This window comes from Ciconia boyciana, chromosome 2, assembly GCF_034638445.1.
Source record: "Ciconia boyciana chromosome 2, ASM3463844v1, whole genome shotgun sequence".
Classification (NCBI taxonomy): Eukaryota; Metazoa; Chordata; class Aves; order Ciconiiformes; family Ciconiidae; genus Ciconia; species Ciconia boyciana.
Window position 1 is genome coordinate 58,941,787 of NC_132935.1, and position 14,194 is coordinate 58,955,980.

General features: G+C 39.3%; 1 protein-coding gene across 6 annotated transcripts in view; it reads left to right on the forward strand.

Annotated features, from left to right (window-relative positions):
- LDLRAD4 (low density lipoprotein receptor class A domain containing 4) overlaps positions 1-14,194 on the forward strand; it is a 289,229-nt gene that overhangs the window by 79,386 nt on the left and 195,649 nt on the right. Inside the window, exon 2 of one of the 6 annotated variants that reach the window (XM_072852789.1) lies at positions 9,962-10,027. The exons of the other annotated variants lie outside the window; for them this stretch is intronic. The gene's annotated coding sequence lies outside the window, so the exon portion shown is untranslated. The remainder of the gene's footprint in view (positions 1-9,961; positions 10,028-14,194) is intronic. 6 annotated transcript variants of the gene reach the window in all.

Consider the following 14,194-nt stretch of genomic DNA (forward strand, 5'->3'; position numbering starts at 1 on the left):
TTGGTCACTCCTTAAATTAGTAAGGAAATCATTGACCCTTGGGCTTTACCTAGTAACAGTGAACGCTTGAAGTCTTCCATTTGATGTTTGAAAGCCTGACACGGGGACCTTCTCAGGATTTATGTTCTGCTTCAAGTTTCTGTTATTTCAGTGGTGACCCTGAAAAACCATCATTTTATAAGCAGAGAGCAGACACCTGCTCCACATCTGTTCCTTCTGTTCATCTGCCTTCCGAAGCTCTTCTCATGTTGTTACAGTTATCCATCTTTTGTGTTCCTTGCCAAAAAGTTTGTGGTTCTCAGTTGTCATTTCAGGAGACAAAAGGATAGTGAGAAATCTCCTGTGACTAGCAAGGTAGTGTTAGTTGTGGCTTTTGATGGTATTACTTCTACTGCAGAGCATCTTACAGCCTCAGGCATTTGGATAATTTTGACTTCTCTCCTGAGCTCTCCAACCATTTTTCTATTCTGCTGGAGCATCAGAGAGGCAGATGGGCAATACTGTATCCTGCTAAGGTCTGTTTTAGCTGCAATATATGAAACAGAAATGTATTTTTGGCTTTCTTCCTTGCCCCCTACTACAGTAGCTTTAATATCGGAAAGAAAAAACCAGTAACATTTTCAGGGGATTCAGTGCTTATAATTTTCTTTGCAAAATGTTTATTGAAAGTATCAAAGATTCAAACAATTATCTTTGGTGTCCTAAGTGTATCTTTGAATTTTAACTTCAAAAGTGATTTTGTTGGGATTCATGGCTTTGTAATCCATAATCCAGTTGAAAATCTAGTAGCGCTTATCTGTGTGGAGAGCAGAAAGTCTTTTCTGACTTTGTGGTGAGTGACGCAAACCACCGTCATGTTTTCTAAATCAAGTGTCTTGAGACTTCAGTTCCTCTATAGTTCTCTCTGACTGACCTTAGCCCTGGGCCTTTAATGGAGGTTTCATGCATTAGTGTTAGATGGAGGTTTCATGCATTTGAAGGATGTGTAAAACTGAGCTGCGTAAAGGTGCTTGTGTTTGTGGGATAGAGCCTGGATTGTTCCAGGTTTGACACAGTAGATGCTCTGCAAGTAACTGCTCTGGTTTGGGACAGCAATTTTTTGGGCAGACATAAATTCAGTGAACAGAGTGCAAGACAGAATCCCATTGAATTGATTCTGCACTTTCAAAAAATACTATTTGATAAAGCATAGATGCTCAGGTAGATAAATTGTCTCAATAAAAAATGATAAGATGAGAAGTATTACTTTTAATGAGATACTGTGCAGCAGTGTCTTTAGTTAACTGGAAGTATGTAGCCTGTATTTCAAATCGAAGAAGTAATGAAGCCGAAGGTAGCGTACTCTTGTCCATTGGCTTTTGGATGGTAAATATGTCTGAAAGTTGTGATCTTCTGTGATGCCAGGATTATTTAAAAAAAAAAAAAAAAAGGCATCATGCGATTGACCTCTTGTGCCATCATCAGTTTGCCACATGGATCAAAAAATTGCAGGAAATGTTTTTGAAGTGTTCTGGGGTTTGAAAACTTAGAATTGCGGGTGTTGTCTTTCAGATGTGTTTTAGTTTAAAACTAAAAGATGGGACTGTACAAAATGGCAGAGTGAGAGCAGTGGTGTGGTGTTATTTTTCTGTTAGCAGAAATGGGAGTGGAAATCTCGTTATTCTGGTAGTTTCTGAATGTTGAAGTTCATCAACTTCTGTGAGGAGGAGAAGAAAGAAAATTAAATGGGTGCTACAGTCCTCTGTTTCTAGCTCATGTAAGTACAGCAGCCATGAAAAAGCCAAATTTCTGGAAAAGAAGGAATGTTTCTTACAAAGAGCCTCTAGTAGCTGAACAGAACATCTGGTAGCCTGTGTAAGGAAGGTTCATTAAACCAGTTTGTTCTGCTTATCTAAAACAGTCAAGAAGAGTTCAGAACTAACTTACTAATCTTTCTAGAGTTCCTTCCCTTGCATGGGAATACACCCTGATTCAGACCTGACCTGCAGTTACGGATATCTTTACTTCGGTAGCTATGACTTCCAGTGACTTCAGTGACCCAAACGACTTCTCCCAAGACAAGATACTGTCCAGTTGAAAAGACAGGAGCCAGGCTGAACAGGATTTTACATGTCTGCCACTCCTACCAAAAGCTGCGATAACACAGATGCCCCGGGGTCTGGAGGGTGGGGTTCTTGGACTGTCCCAGAGATTCAAGGATGCCCCTTTATCCATCTGAAAAATTCTTTGTTCCACTTCTTCATGGGTTATTTCTGCTGGTTGCGAGCAAGGCAGTGGAGCATGACAGGGCCAGCAAAGGCTGCTCTGATTTCCAGAAGTACTAAGTGCTGCTCCTGTGTGTCTGTTTTCCTGAATCATATATTCTAACACCTGGGTGAACTAACTCTTTGTAGTTTTCTGACAGGTAACACTAGTTTTCCTTTGTAGGAAACAGTAGACATTACAGAAATGAGTCACAGTACCATGAATTGTGGTGCTCAACAGCTTTTCAAACATTAGACCTTATACAATGGAAAGGAAAAAGCCTGGTTCAGAATCTGAAGAGGGAGAGCAGTACCTAAACAGCGATAAGTTAAACAAAAAATTAGGAAAGACAAGTTGGAAGATAAGTGTAGGAAAGGCAGATGAATCACTGAGTTGATGAGAATGACAGACTTGGTGTCATAGCAAATGCCTGCTCCATGGAACAAAAGAATTAACAAGGTAGTAAGTGTTGTAAACACATCTTACATAAGACCTAGTGTTTCATGTTAAAGAAAGGTTTATTATGATTGCCGTAATGAAATTTGCATGAAGAAGAAAGGGATTTTTGAATAAAAAACTTTGTCCAGTGCTTTAGTGCCACATGAAGAGACTTAATTGAAAAAAATGCATTTAATTTTGGAGTAAGAATTTGACTCATCCTTTGAAAAAAAATTGCTATGGTGATAGCAAATTAAGCGTACAGAGTATTTGGGTTATTTATAAAGTCGAAGAGACAGGTCACTCCAAACCGTAGAGAATAATAAAGATTAAAATGCTATAACATTAATTTTCCAAGTGTAAGCACTGTAGTGTGTGATAAGAAGGAGCTGCATGATAAGATCAGGCTTTATAAAGCTCTACAGTAACTACCGGAACCCGTAGGAAAGGCTCCTGTTTATTGTTAGAGCATTATTAATATATATTAAAATATTGGTTGTTTCCAGGTGGCTGAATCTGTCTTGCATTAGCTGAGACACTTGTTGCAGATTACCAAATTCTGTGAAAGCATAAATAAACAACCCCAATCAGTCAAGATCACTGCATCTCAAAATGCACTTTCTTTGTTTATTTTAACAAGTCTACTTAGTTTTAACTGGGTATGGTCCCAAACTTGAACCCTAGGTCTAAAATCCGTACGAAAAATTTGAATTGGAGTTTGGACTTCACAGATTTTATTTTCTTAGTTAGAAAACACTTCCAGACTTCTGCCTGTGCTGCATATTTATTCATGAGAAGGTAACAACCCTTTTATATTAGGTGTTATATAAACATGTGTCAAAGACCCAGCATTATTTTTTATTGAGCTGCAAATAACGTGTGCAGTTTGGAGTCAATTTTTTTATTTACCAAGTGCTGCTGGCACGCCGATCCCCAAACTGAATAGGCAAGAGAGGGTCTGCGCTGAGAGGAGCACGCAAGCTTCCAGCAAGGGGAAAAACGGCCAAAAAATACGCAGCTGCCATTTTCCTCTTTGCTTCTCAACCTTCCTGATTGACATAGACTGTGCGTACAAGGTGCCCTCTTTAACAAGTAATTCCTGCAAGGCAAGTATCGTTGTTTGGTGGTATGGTGGGGGAGCAGAGAGTTTTAAGGAACCCGTAGCCCCTGAAGTGCTGAGAGAAGAGGAGTCCGCCTGGTTGTCTGCAAGGGCGTTTGACAGCGAGGGCATCCTTCCCGGGGTACTCGCTGCTATAAAGCTCTCCCGGTCCTTGGCTTCTGGTGGGAACGTGGGGCTTGTTGACCTTTCATTTTGGGGAGTTGCTATGCTATACTCTAAGCATCTGGAACTCTTCCATAGTCTTCCAGTTAGGACTGATTGCCTTCATAAGCGGGTTTTGTAAATACAGGTCCTCACCAGCATTGTAGACTTTTTTTTCTTCAAAGAGCAAGTAAAAAGTGCTGAGGCTGCACCTGGAATTTGGAAAAGAGGATTTTAAATCTGATGTAGAATTTACCAGTGGAATTTGGCTTGAAAACCTCAGAATTTGGACCTAATTTGTAGCAAACCCAAACATTACTCAGGAAAGATAGCAGTTCTCAGTACAAACGAATCCAGCTCTTTAGCTGGTTACAGTTTGCCATTTTTTCCTATTTATTGTGGATTCTTTCCCAATCCAGAGCACACCAATGAAATTTATGTGGCTATATAGTGCTTTCAGTACTAATTCTGCAAAGCTAGTTAGGCTTTTCTTTTTTAGCATTATGTTGATGGCATTGATAATGGTAAGTACAAATGAGGAAGCAGATGAGAGTTTTTAAAACATCAGATTAGAGTAATCGCCACGTAAACGTGTGATACACTGGAATAATCAGATGGCTTTCCAGTCTGATGGATTTTTCTTGCTGATTGCATTAACCTTTCTTCCAAATGTAGGTGGGATAGCCTGGTGCCTGTCTTGGTAATATTCTTTTATGGTTTTACATGATCAATTACTTGTTAACTTTCTTACTCAGAAGCCAGTAATTTGTGATGTTACTTCTTTAAAGGCTGTCTTTGATCTCTTTTTCCAAGAGCAGTTGGCACAATTTTTTGTACTGTCTTTTCAGGTAATACATTTTTGTAAAAGGCAGTTGGAAAAATTTTGCTGGTTTCCCATTTATCACTTGCGCTGTAGTTGCCAGGAAATTAGATGGGTACTATGGGCTTGTATAATGCTTGAATTTTTTCCTCGGCTTTCTGTCGTATGATGTAGTCTCATATTCAAATACTAAAGAGAGGAAAATAATTTCAAGCTTTTTAACATCACCTTCCTCTTCAGTGGAAGGAGAAAGGGAAAAATCTTCTGCACGCATAGAAGTGAATAGAGAATTTTCAGCACACCAAGTTCATTTTTTCTAATGTTTGCTTTTTAATCCTCGGTGAATGCCTGATTCAGAGTTTAGAGCTGGGGAAAAACTTCTTCTATGCGTGTTACTAAAGATAAATTATATTTCTGTTGCTGGGAAGGAGGTATTCGGTAGCTTGTTAAAAACTGACGTTTCCTCTGCCACGTAGATTTGGTTGGTTTGTTTAATAGAGCACTTAAGTGAATTTTTATGCATTGGGATTTTCTCCAACATCGAAGACGATTTTGTTCAATTGGATTTTTAAACATCTGAAAATTGGAATAAGAAAAGCAGCATTGTTTAGGGTCCTGGATAGGATTTTTAAAACAGGAACAACTCGTAGTGTTCCTTATTAAATTTAATTAATTGCTACTCGTGGGCAATATGGCTGAGTTATTGTTGCAGTGAGACCAATAACTTACAAAATTTAGAGTTCTATATGTTCAGACCTCAGTTAGAGCTTTGGCTAAGAGTAGTTTGATTATTTAATTAAAAAAAAAAAGTTGTTCTTTATTTCAAAAGGGTATTGAAGAGCATCTCACTCATGGATTTTTAAATGCTTTTGGGGTTTCCATGGCTAAATCTTTGGTAAGAATTTAGTCAGGTTTATTGGCAGTTAAAAAAATCTTTACTGTTTGGTACCTGCTTAATGGTGAGATACATGCCGCTAATTTGATCTCATTCTGTTTTCTGTTGCACAGATGCTCACATTACAAAATCATTATTGTCTACCAGTAATCAGCGCTCCTATCAGAAAAGCCAATAGAGGAGTGGGGAACTAAATGGGTGTCTGAAGTCTCATCTTATTCTAGAGATAGTCTTTCCAAATGAGCAATAAAGGGGACTGCGTGAGGAAATGCATCTTTGCTGCATCTGAGATGTCTGTTCTACCGCTAAAGGGAATACTTCAGCCTGACCGTTCACTCGCTTAGCACCAAGCCTTTATGCACTGAATAATTATTTTTAATGAATAGCATGGGGAGTTAAATCCTTATGACTTAGACTTTCAGGTCACTTGAGAAATAACTGTTTCCATAGTGAAAGTGAACTAGTAATTTGTGATAGGAGTTTGAAGTGATGTAGTTGTGCAAACCTGTATTATGGTCAGATGAAATCTGAGCAAACTTTTAAGAAAGATTTGCATTTGATGATGAGAAAATAAAGCTAAGGAGTTCGTTCTGACCTTTGGCTGAAAATTGAAGTGAATATACACAGTGGCTACCCTAAGTATTAATGTATGTAAGTATGCACACATTCTGTTTTTCAAGTGAAACTTGGAAAAATGTATAAAATGGAAGATTTACTGATTTCTTCAAGCTCTGTCCTCATTGTATAAGGCATAATGCTCTTGAGTTTACTTACAAAATGGTGACATGAATATGGCTCCCCCAGGTAAAATTCTGGTCAGAGTGAAGTTATTAGCAAAATTCCCATTGAATGAGGTGGGGACAGAATTTCACTGAAAGACAGGACACTTGAAATCCAGTTCAAGGTTAAAAAATAAACCGGAAACATAACTCCTATTTGGAAAAGTGTGTGTGTTTCTCATAAACTTCATATTCTTATTAAAATAATTTTTAAAATTTTTCTTCAAACTCAGTCACATCTCTTCAGGCAATATTACTAAGTTGAATGAGAGTGAGTTTGTTAACAGAAATGAATTGTTCACAGTGTTCGTAAAAACAATTGGTAACGCACTAATAGACACCCTTTCAGTTTGACAGCCACTCTGTGTCCATTTATGTTTCCTTTGACAGGATAAAATAGGTCTTTGACAAGAAGTATTAAAAATGTTAACCCTAAATAGAGGAGATGTTCATATTATTCCCATTCAAGTAACCAAATTTTGAACAAGAACCTTTCTTGTCCTTAGTTTCGAAGTGACTCGGCAACATACCTTTTTGTTTTTAATTTGTGCTAGATGGTGACTCCTCAAAAGACTTTTAAAACCAAGGTGGAGATGCTGTTTCTGTTGTTTTCTTGTTCTGATGAAGGGAGAGCTATCAGCTCTCACACCACGTATAAACAGGGTTATCGAGAAATGTAGCCCAACCCAGCAGTAAGACTGCAGCGCTGAAGGAAATCCTTTACAGCTTGTTCCTAAGCTCCCGACTTAAACACTCCCTGGGGCAGATGGCAAGCCCTGCAGACAGTTTGCCTTGGAGAGGCAGGGAGGAGCAGCCTGCCTGTCGGACCTCTGCCGCACCGCTGCTGAGAGACGTGCTTCGAGCCTGGGGAATCATTATTCCTAAGCGCTCTTAAGGAGGACGGAGCGATGGGCAATGCCGAGCCCAGCTGGGATTGAATGGCTAGTATAGTTGTAACACGGTGCTTGGGAAAGGGGAAGGGAGCTCCTTTCCCAAAAGTGGTCCCACAGGTACCTGGACCGAACCTGCAGAGAGACCTGCGTGAGCCCATGAAGAGGAGTGAAGGGAGCAAACCATTTCGCACGCTGCGAGCGCTAGAGCCGGGGCCGGAGGTGAGAGGGGGCCCTGACTCCCTGGCTCCTCTGCAGCGTGGAAAGCTGCTGCTGGGGCAGGGGAAGAAAGGCCTCCTGTATTTGCCCTCCGCTTTTTAGCCGCAGTGAAAGTCTAAAAACAATTTCTCATCCCAGAAGGAGTGACTGATGCTTTCCGGGTCGGTTCTTTCATACTTTAATAAGAGATTTTTTTTTTTTTTTTTTTTGAATAGCCAAACTTCATTTCTCCCTGCTGTGTGGAGAGAGCAGGCTCTGTCTCAGCAGAGGAAAATGAGGCAGCTGGATCAGCAGACGAGGATAGAACGTAATCCTCATTACAGTTATTTCTGCTGTTCACCACTGTTTGGGGAAGTAGCTCTTACTGGGGATTGTCCTGTAGTTTTTTGATAAAAAGCATTTTCCTTGGTAGTATTTTAGCAGTTGTCTGTTACAAATCATTTTGGCTTGTTTCTTTCTCTCCTTCCTTGCCTTACCTTCATCTCTGCTACTCATTTCTTTCATAATTTATCTAAACAGCTTTCCACAAATCCTGAGAGATCATAGCCTTCAAAGCTGAATTGTATTTCTTAACTCTCGTACTCCTCCTAGAGAGCTGTCAGGAGGTGGTTTTACGTTTGGAGAGAAGATTGCTTGTTTCACCTCAGCAAGTATTTTTAGTTAAGCATTTTTCCTCTAGGCGATTTCAGATGGTCTCTACTGGATATTTAGTAACATACATGCTAGTATGTTTTATTTTAAGTTGTTATTTGTAGTTTGCTATAATTTGGAGGTAGCCAGAGGCTGTACCTCCTGTAAGAAAAATATTTTCATCCTCCTTAACATGAAGAAACTTGCTCTGTTAACTGCGTCTGACTTAATGTTGTGAGTTTAAACACTAACCTGAAAGCTGTTAATCAGACCTCTGGTTTAAAACAAGAAGGGCATAATTCACAAGTCAGATTTAGGTGGTTGCATTAGGTAGTTAGCAACTGGGCTTAGTAGACTCTGCTATTGTATGTTTGGTTATGACTTTGCTGGTTGATAAAATTCTTTGTTTGAGATTCTTTGGTTTTTATTTCTCACATTCGCTAAGAATTGCTTAGTTGTGAACTCTAAAAGCCTGATCAATCAGTTTGTTAAAAATATGCATAACAAGGTAGCGAGGGGTTTTTTTCTGTGTGCTAAAATTTATTTTTGGCCTTGCATTAGGAGCAAAGAAGGCTAGCAAGGCAACTTTTGCATTTCAGCATCCTTCTAACTCCTGTTTCTGGCAGACCCTAGAAGTTTAAGGAATACTTTTGCTTCTAGCCCATGTCCTACTGGCACTCCCTTCTCCTGCTCTGACTGGAGTGGGCAGTGCAGTACAAGGCAGAGAACGACTGTGCGTGACCCGTTTTTGTCGGTAACGCAGGCACACCTATTCCTCAGGTGAAGCTCTGTCTGCGATAGCAGAGGTCTCTGGCTAACCTCGTGAGAAGACAGAAAAGTATTCGCCCTTTCTTTTGACAAGCTGTAGAGGATCCTGTTTTCCTCACGGTTTCTAAATAGAATAAATTCACATGTTATAATTTTTGCATTTGCTGTCATTTGTTAGTGGAGTCTGCAGTAATTTTGTTGATATGCTGACACCATGGGATCATGACAACATATATGTCACTTTACAAGCAGGCAGAAACCGTCAAGCATACTTTTTTCCCTACTCCCGTACTGTGATAGTGGAAGATGCAATACCTGCAAAATGGTTGGTGACCCTGGTCTTCTTGGTGATGGCTACTGGAAGTGCTCTAAGAATACTCCTGAAGTTGTTTACAAGCCTCCTCTGAGATGTTAGTCATCGGGAGCAAAGAACTACCCTCTTACTACATTAAATTAGTTTTTAAAATTCTTTTGCATAATCTCATAATACGTTACGTTAGGGTTACAATACGTCAGTGCTGTTCCTTGTATGTTGTTTCTTCTGGGAAACGTCTTTGGAAAGCCTTCTCCTCTGAGATTTGGAGATCTTCTTGTATGTCCAGCTGACAGGAACAGGCTTTTAAACTCACAGATTTCGAATCTTTCACATACATATTTTACACATACAAGGAAATGCATCAGATTTAATTGTAAACAGCTCAAGGACACTCTGTGTGTGTTTGGATGGGTTGTGTGTGTTCATATAAGACTAATGTCTTGGTAACTACCTAGCTTACTATTTAAGGTTTTACAGTCATATTCTTGGCGTTCATTTTTCTGTGTTATTAATGAAAGTTTTAGCTATTAGCGGAAATATTTCTTGTAGAAGTTTTCCATGCAAGCTGTGCTAAACTTCATGCTTCCAAAAGTGAGAAGTGAATGTGTGTGAACTATACACATGCACAGACTGTAAAATAAATGTGTGTAATCTAGCTACTGCTCTTTATTAAATATTTGCTATTATATGATTGTTTTCAGCTGTTTATCCCTTCACATGTCTTTAACTTTTGGACTGAAGTTTCCATGTTGGCTGCCTGCATTCCGGTATGTTTTATTTTAGCCAAAATGGCTCAATGGTTTCCAATAATGGGATTAATAAAAAGCATATTTTGCATTTGTGAAAAAGAAATACTCTGGTGAACATTTCTTGAGAAGCTTATGGTCCTCCGTTATTTAGAAATTTGGCAGAAATTTGGTTTTTGCTTCTTAACTTTCTGGTGGTACCAATAAATACTAGTAAAACGTTGCTTGTCTCACCTAGTGTACCCACATCAAACCGATGTAATGAAGAACTCCCTTAAAAGCCCCTGAGGAGGTACGTGGTTCTCCTGTCAGAGCAGGGTCTGAACAGAGTTGTTAACCAGAATTGAGGCCATATGTTGAGGACAAGGAGGAAAAGCAGTATCAGACATGCATATTTCATTTCTGAAGGCATCTTTATCCTCGGCTGTGAGGAAAAACATAAATTCTGTGAAATAAATGCTGTGCTGGGGAGTCTTGGGAAGACAAAGTGAACGTGAACAGGTTTGAGCTTCTGGGCTGCTGGACTCCAGGAACAGCAGGACTTGGGTTGTCTTGAACTCTGCTGCAAAAGCTGTCAGTTTGATTAGCTTAATGCATATTCCCAAATAGACTGGGGATGACACAATCATTTTTAGGAACTTGATTTGAAAATCTTAATAATGTTCTCTGTACTGTGTCTTCAAGAGTATATTCAGAGAAAGAAATGTTTCATCACGCTTTTATCAACATGAGGCTTATATGACTCCACTGTTTGAGGGTATTGGAGCCCATGGAGAAATTTTGCAAGTCTTGTCAGATTCAAACTAGAAAGACCACCTTTTAAGGTTTTGTTTATATTTCTTGATTGTGTGTGCATTATTTTTAGTTGCATTTTTGAAAAGTTAGAGTGATTTCTTAATTTTGTGAAATCAGGTAACTGCATTCTCTTGAGTCTGCAAGGATGTAGGTAGGAATAGAGGAAAAAATTCTTTGCATTTACATATCTCGAAAATTATCTTAGATTTTCTAGTGATATTGTACAGGGTTTTTTACACTTAAAAATGAGTTAATATTCTGGAGACTAAACGGAGAATATTAATTCCACATAACCATATTTAAGCAGTCATTTATTTGCTTAGGTAGTTGGTTTTTAGAATTAATTGAGTAAATAAATTCTGTTCAGATAAGTTCTGTGAATAAATGCAAGTTTAAATAATGCTTTTCACCATTTTAAAAAAAATACTGTTTGCCTTTGATGGTCCAGCAAACCTGCATGTGCTTCCAGTCCCTTCTTGTACCGCTTTTGGGAAAAACCCAACATGGGTAATGAGTTGGGATGCAGCACATTTTATATACTTTAAGAAAAAAACCACACGGAAGAGTGCTGCCAGTCAGTATTGTTAACAAAGTGAAGCATGATTTCAAAAACACTTTGTGTTCTTGATTTGCTTGAAATAGTTTGTCTACAAATTTAGCCCCAGATCTGACAGTTGGGCATCCTACATGAATACACCAGAAATGTGCAACATCATACTTTAGGAAAATGCAGGTAAAAGCATTGCAGTGTTGCTTCTGAAATGCTGTAGTCATCACGTGAGGCTTTGACCACGTGCCTTGCGCTGTATTACGGGTTGTGCTCCACATCTGGGTGGACATCTTTGGGGCAGGCTCCAGAAATATCAGGTCTTCACTGTTGTTACCCCCATGGATCCTTTCTGCTGTGAGCTGGGCAGAATTTGGTGAAGGACCACTTCTCACCTGCATTTCCCACCTGGGCATTGGTGCCCAGGGAAGGCTCGCTGGTACAGCTAGCTCCACCAACCTTCGGAAAGCTGATGCGTATCCTCCAGGCAAAGTAGTGCCTCAGGGACTAAAATAAGCCATCCCAGTTATGGACCTTTATACTGATACAGCTGTGTTAGCACATTCACTGGCACAGCTTTTGTTAGAGAAGAGGGAAAGAATCACACCCTAAGGGATGTTACGGTGCTCGTGAAAGCTGCTGGTATCAGTGTGGCCTCCGCTGCCTCTCTGTATTTCTACATGTCTGTCTTCAAACCCCTCCAGTTACTGAATCTAGATCATGTTCAGCATTAGGTATTGGATAAAGATTGATGTAAGCTGTAAAGTATTTAAGTAGCCAGAGTAGGGTATGAAACACTGGAGTTTGTTTAAAAGCTGACCCAGGAGATTAAATGCTCCCTTGTTTCCCAGCTGACACTTCCAGTATTGTTTTCTTAATTTCTAATAGCACTCTTCAGACTTCAGAGGCCCCTGATTTTAGTGAGAGAAGTAGGAGCATAGTCAAGCCTATGATGCCTGATGGCTTCAGAGAAGGATTTTTCAGCAGTGTTATTAATAATGGGGTCTTAAAGCGCTATGGAAAATGAAATAACAGCAGTCCTATGAAACAGACCCCAAGAACCACCACCACCTTTGTCATTCACTGAAAAAATCAATTATTTGTACAAGGAATTTTTTTTTGGGGAAAAAACAAACTTGACTGCAATAAGCTGATGCAGGCAGTACAGTAATAATGATAAACTTTATAAAGCAAAGTGTCTCTTATTAATGTGCTGCAAAGCACTCCAGAGATTCTCAGTTCTCAAATTAAGCTATAAAAGATAATAGAAGGGCTTATAAAGTTTCTGCACAGTGAATGATTTCATGGCAATGGCTTTGTTTGTTTTAATGATGTGAGCAGAGGGCATTTGCCCGACATCTTCAGCATTCTGAAAGGGAAGAAATAGGTGCAGCAGTTACATTTTACAGTTTCACTGACATAATACGGGTGCCTTTTTTGCAGCTGTATCATGGTGTACTTGGTAGACTGTAAGTAAGTTTTGAAGTTAAAAACTTCAACAAGGAAACAGATTGGGAATTTTACTGCTGCTGTGATTCAGCTGGTTGCAGAAATAAATACATTTGGATAATAGTTGAGGGCCATGACTTTTTAGGGGCATCCATAATCTTAACATACTTCTCCGTGGAGAGAATGACTTTTATAAGTGGTGGTGTTTTGCTGACAAGCTCATCCTGAGGAATCAAGAACTGGTTGGAAATAGAGACAAAGTGACCTTCCTCGATCTTAGATGACCTTTTTGCCTTCCCAAACCCAAGTATGAGCAAATGTTTTTTGGCCGTGCTGTGGCCGAAGGACACCTTGTGCTTTCTCCACCTGGCCACCCAGCCTTAACTCCCAGGTGCATGCTTTCCTAAAGGGTGGGGGCTTAATAGGGAGGTAGTGAATTTTTCATCCAGCTAACTGGAACAACAGAGAAAAGTCTGAATTTTAAAAGTTAGATTTGAGGTACCACTAACGTATTTTAGTTTGAATACTACGTGTTTACTTCCTGATACTTTTGTAGGTCTCCTCCTTTGCCTCCCTTGCATTCACTTTCATGATAAAATTGACTTATTAATCTCAGCAAAACTATCTGGAGGAGGACTGCATTGTATTGTTAGGAGGTCAATTTTTTTAGTGTAAATTAGTTTTCTCTTTAAGCAGAAAAATGACTGAATTAATGCCATGAAGTGCTCTAAAAGAGCATATATTGCAGGCATGGTTTGCGTACAGGGCTTTATACAAAGACATATACACACAAGCGTGTACACAAATACACAGACAATTTTCAGAGACACTTTGCCTGTATAGCTCTTAGAATGATGAGAGGTCATTGCATGTTGCTGTCATATAAAGAGGCTGCAAGAAAGCTCTTCTCTGAATTGGGAGAAGGAATGTAGTTTCATTCATTAAGGGGTGGAAAATCACATTTTTTCTTTTTCCTGAAGTCACCACTTACCAGACTGTTCATGGGCTTTGAACAGAAAGATTTTTCAGACTACAAAAATACTTACGGTGTTGCTTACTTTTTTAATTTAGCAGATTTGTCTGTTTTTTGAAGGAAAGATTAAACTAAAATGAGGAAGCTAGATCCCTTTCTCCCTTATAGGGGTGGAGGTTTATTCCAGCTATGAGCACTACTAACTTCCCTGTAAAATGCTCGTGCATTGCCCAACCGCTCTCGTGTATTTCAATTAAAATTTGGCGTTGTCAGTTCAGATTTGTTGTAAGTGCAGTTTGGTGGTTTAGACTATGCAGCTGAGTACCGGAAGGCAAAGCATATGTGTGTGAAAAAGGCATTTAGTTGGAAACCAGAGTTGAACTGCATTCAGTTTTTGCCAATGCTGCTTTTAAGTTTGTGCTAT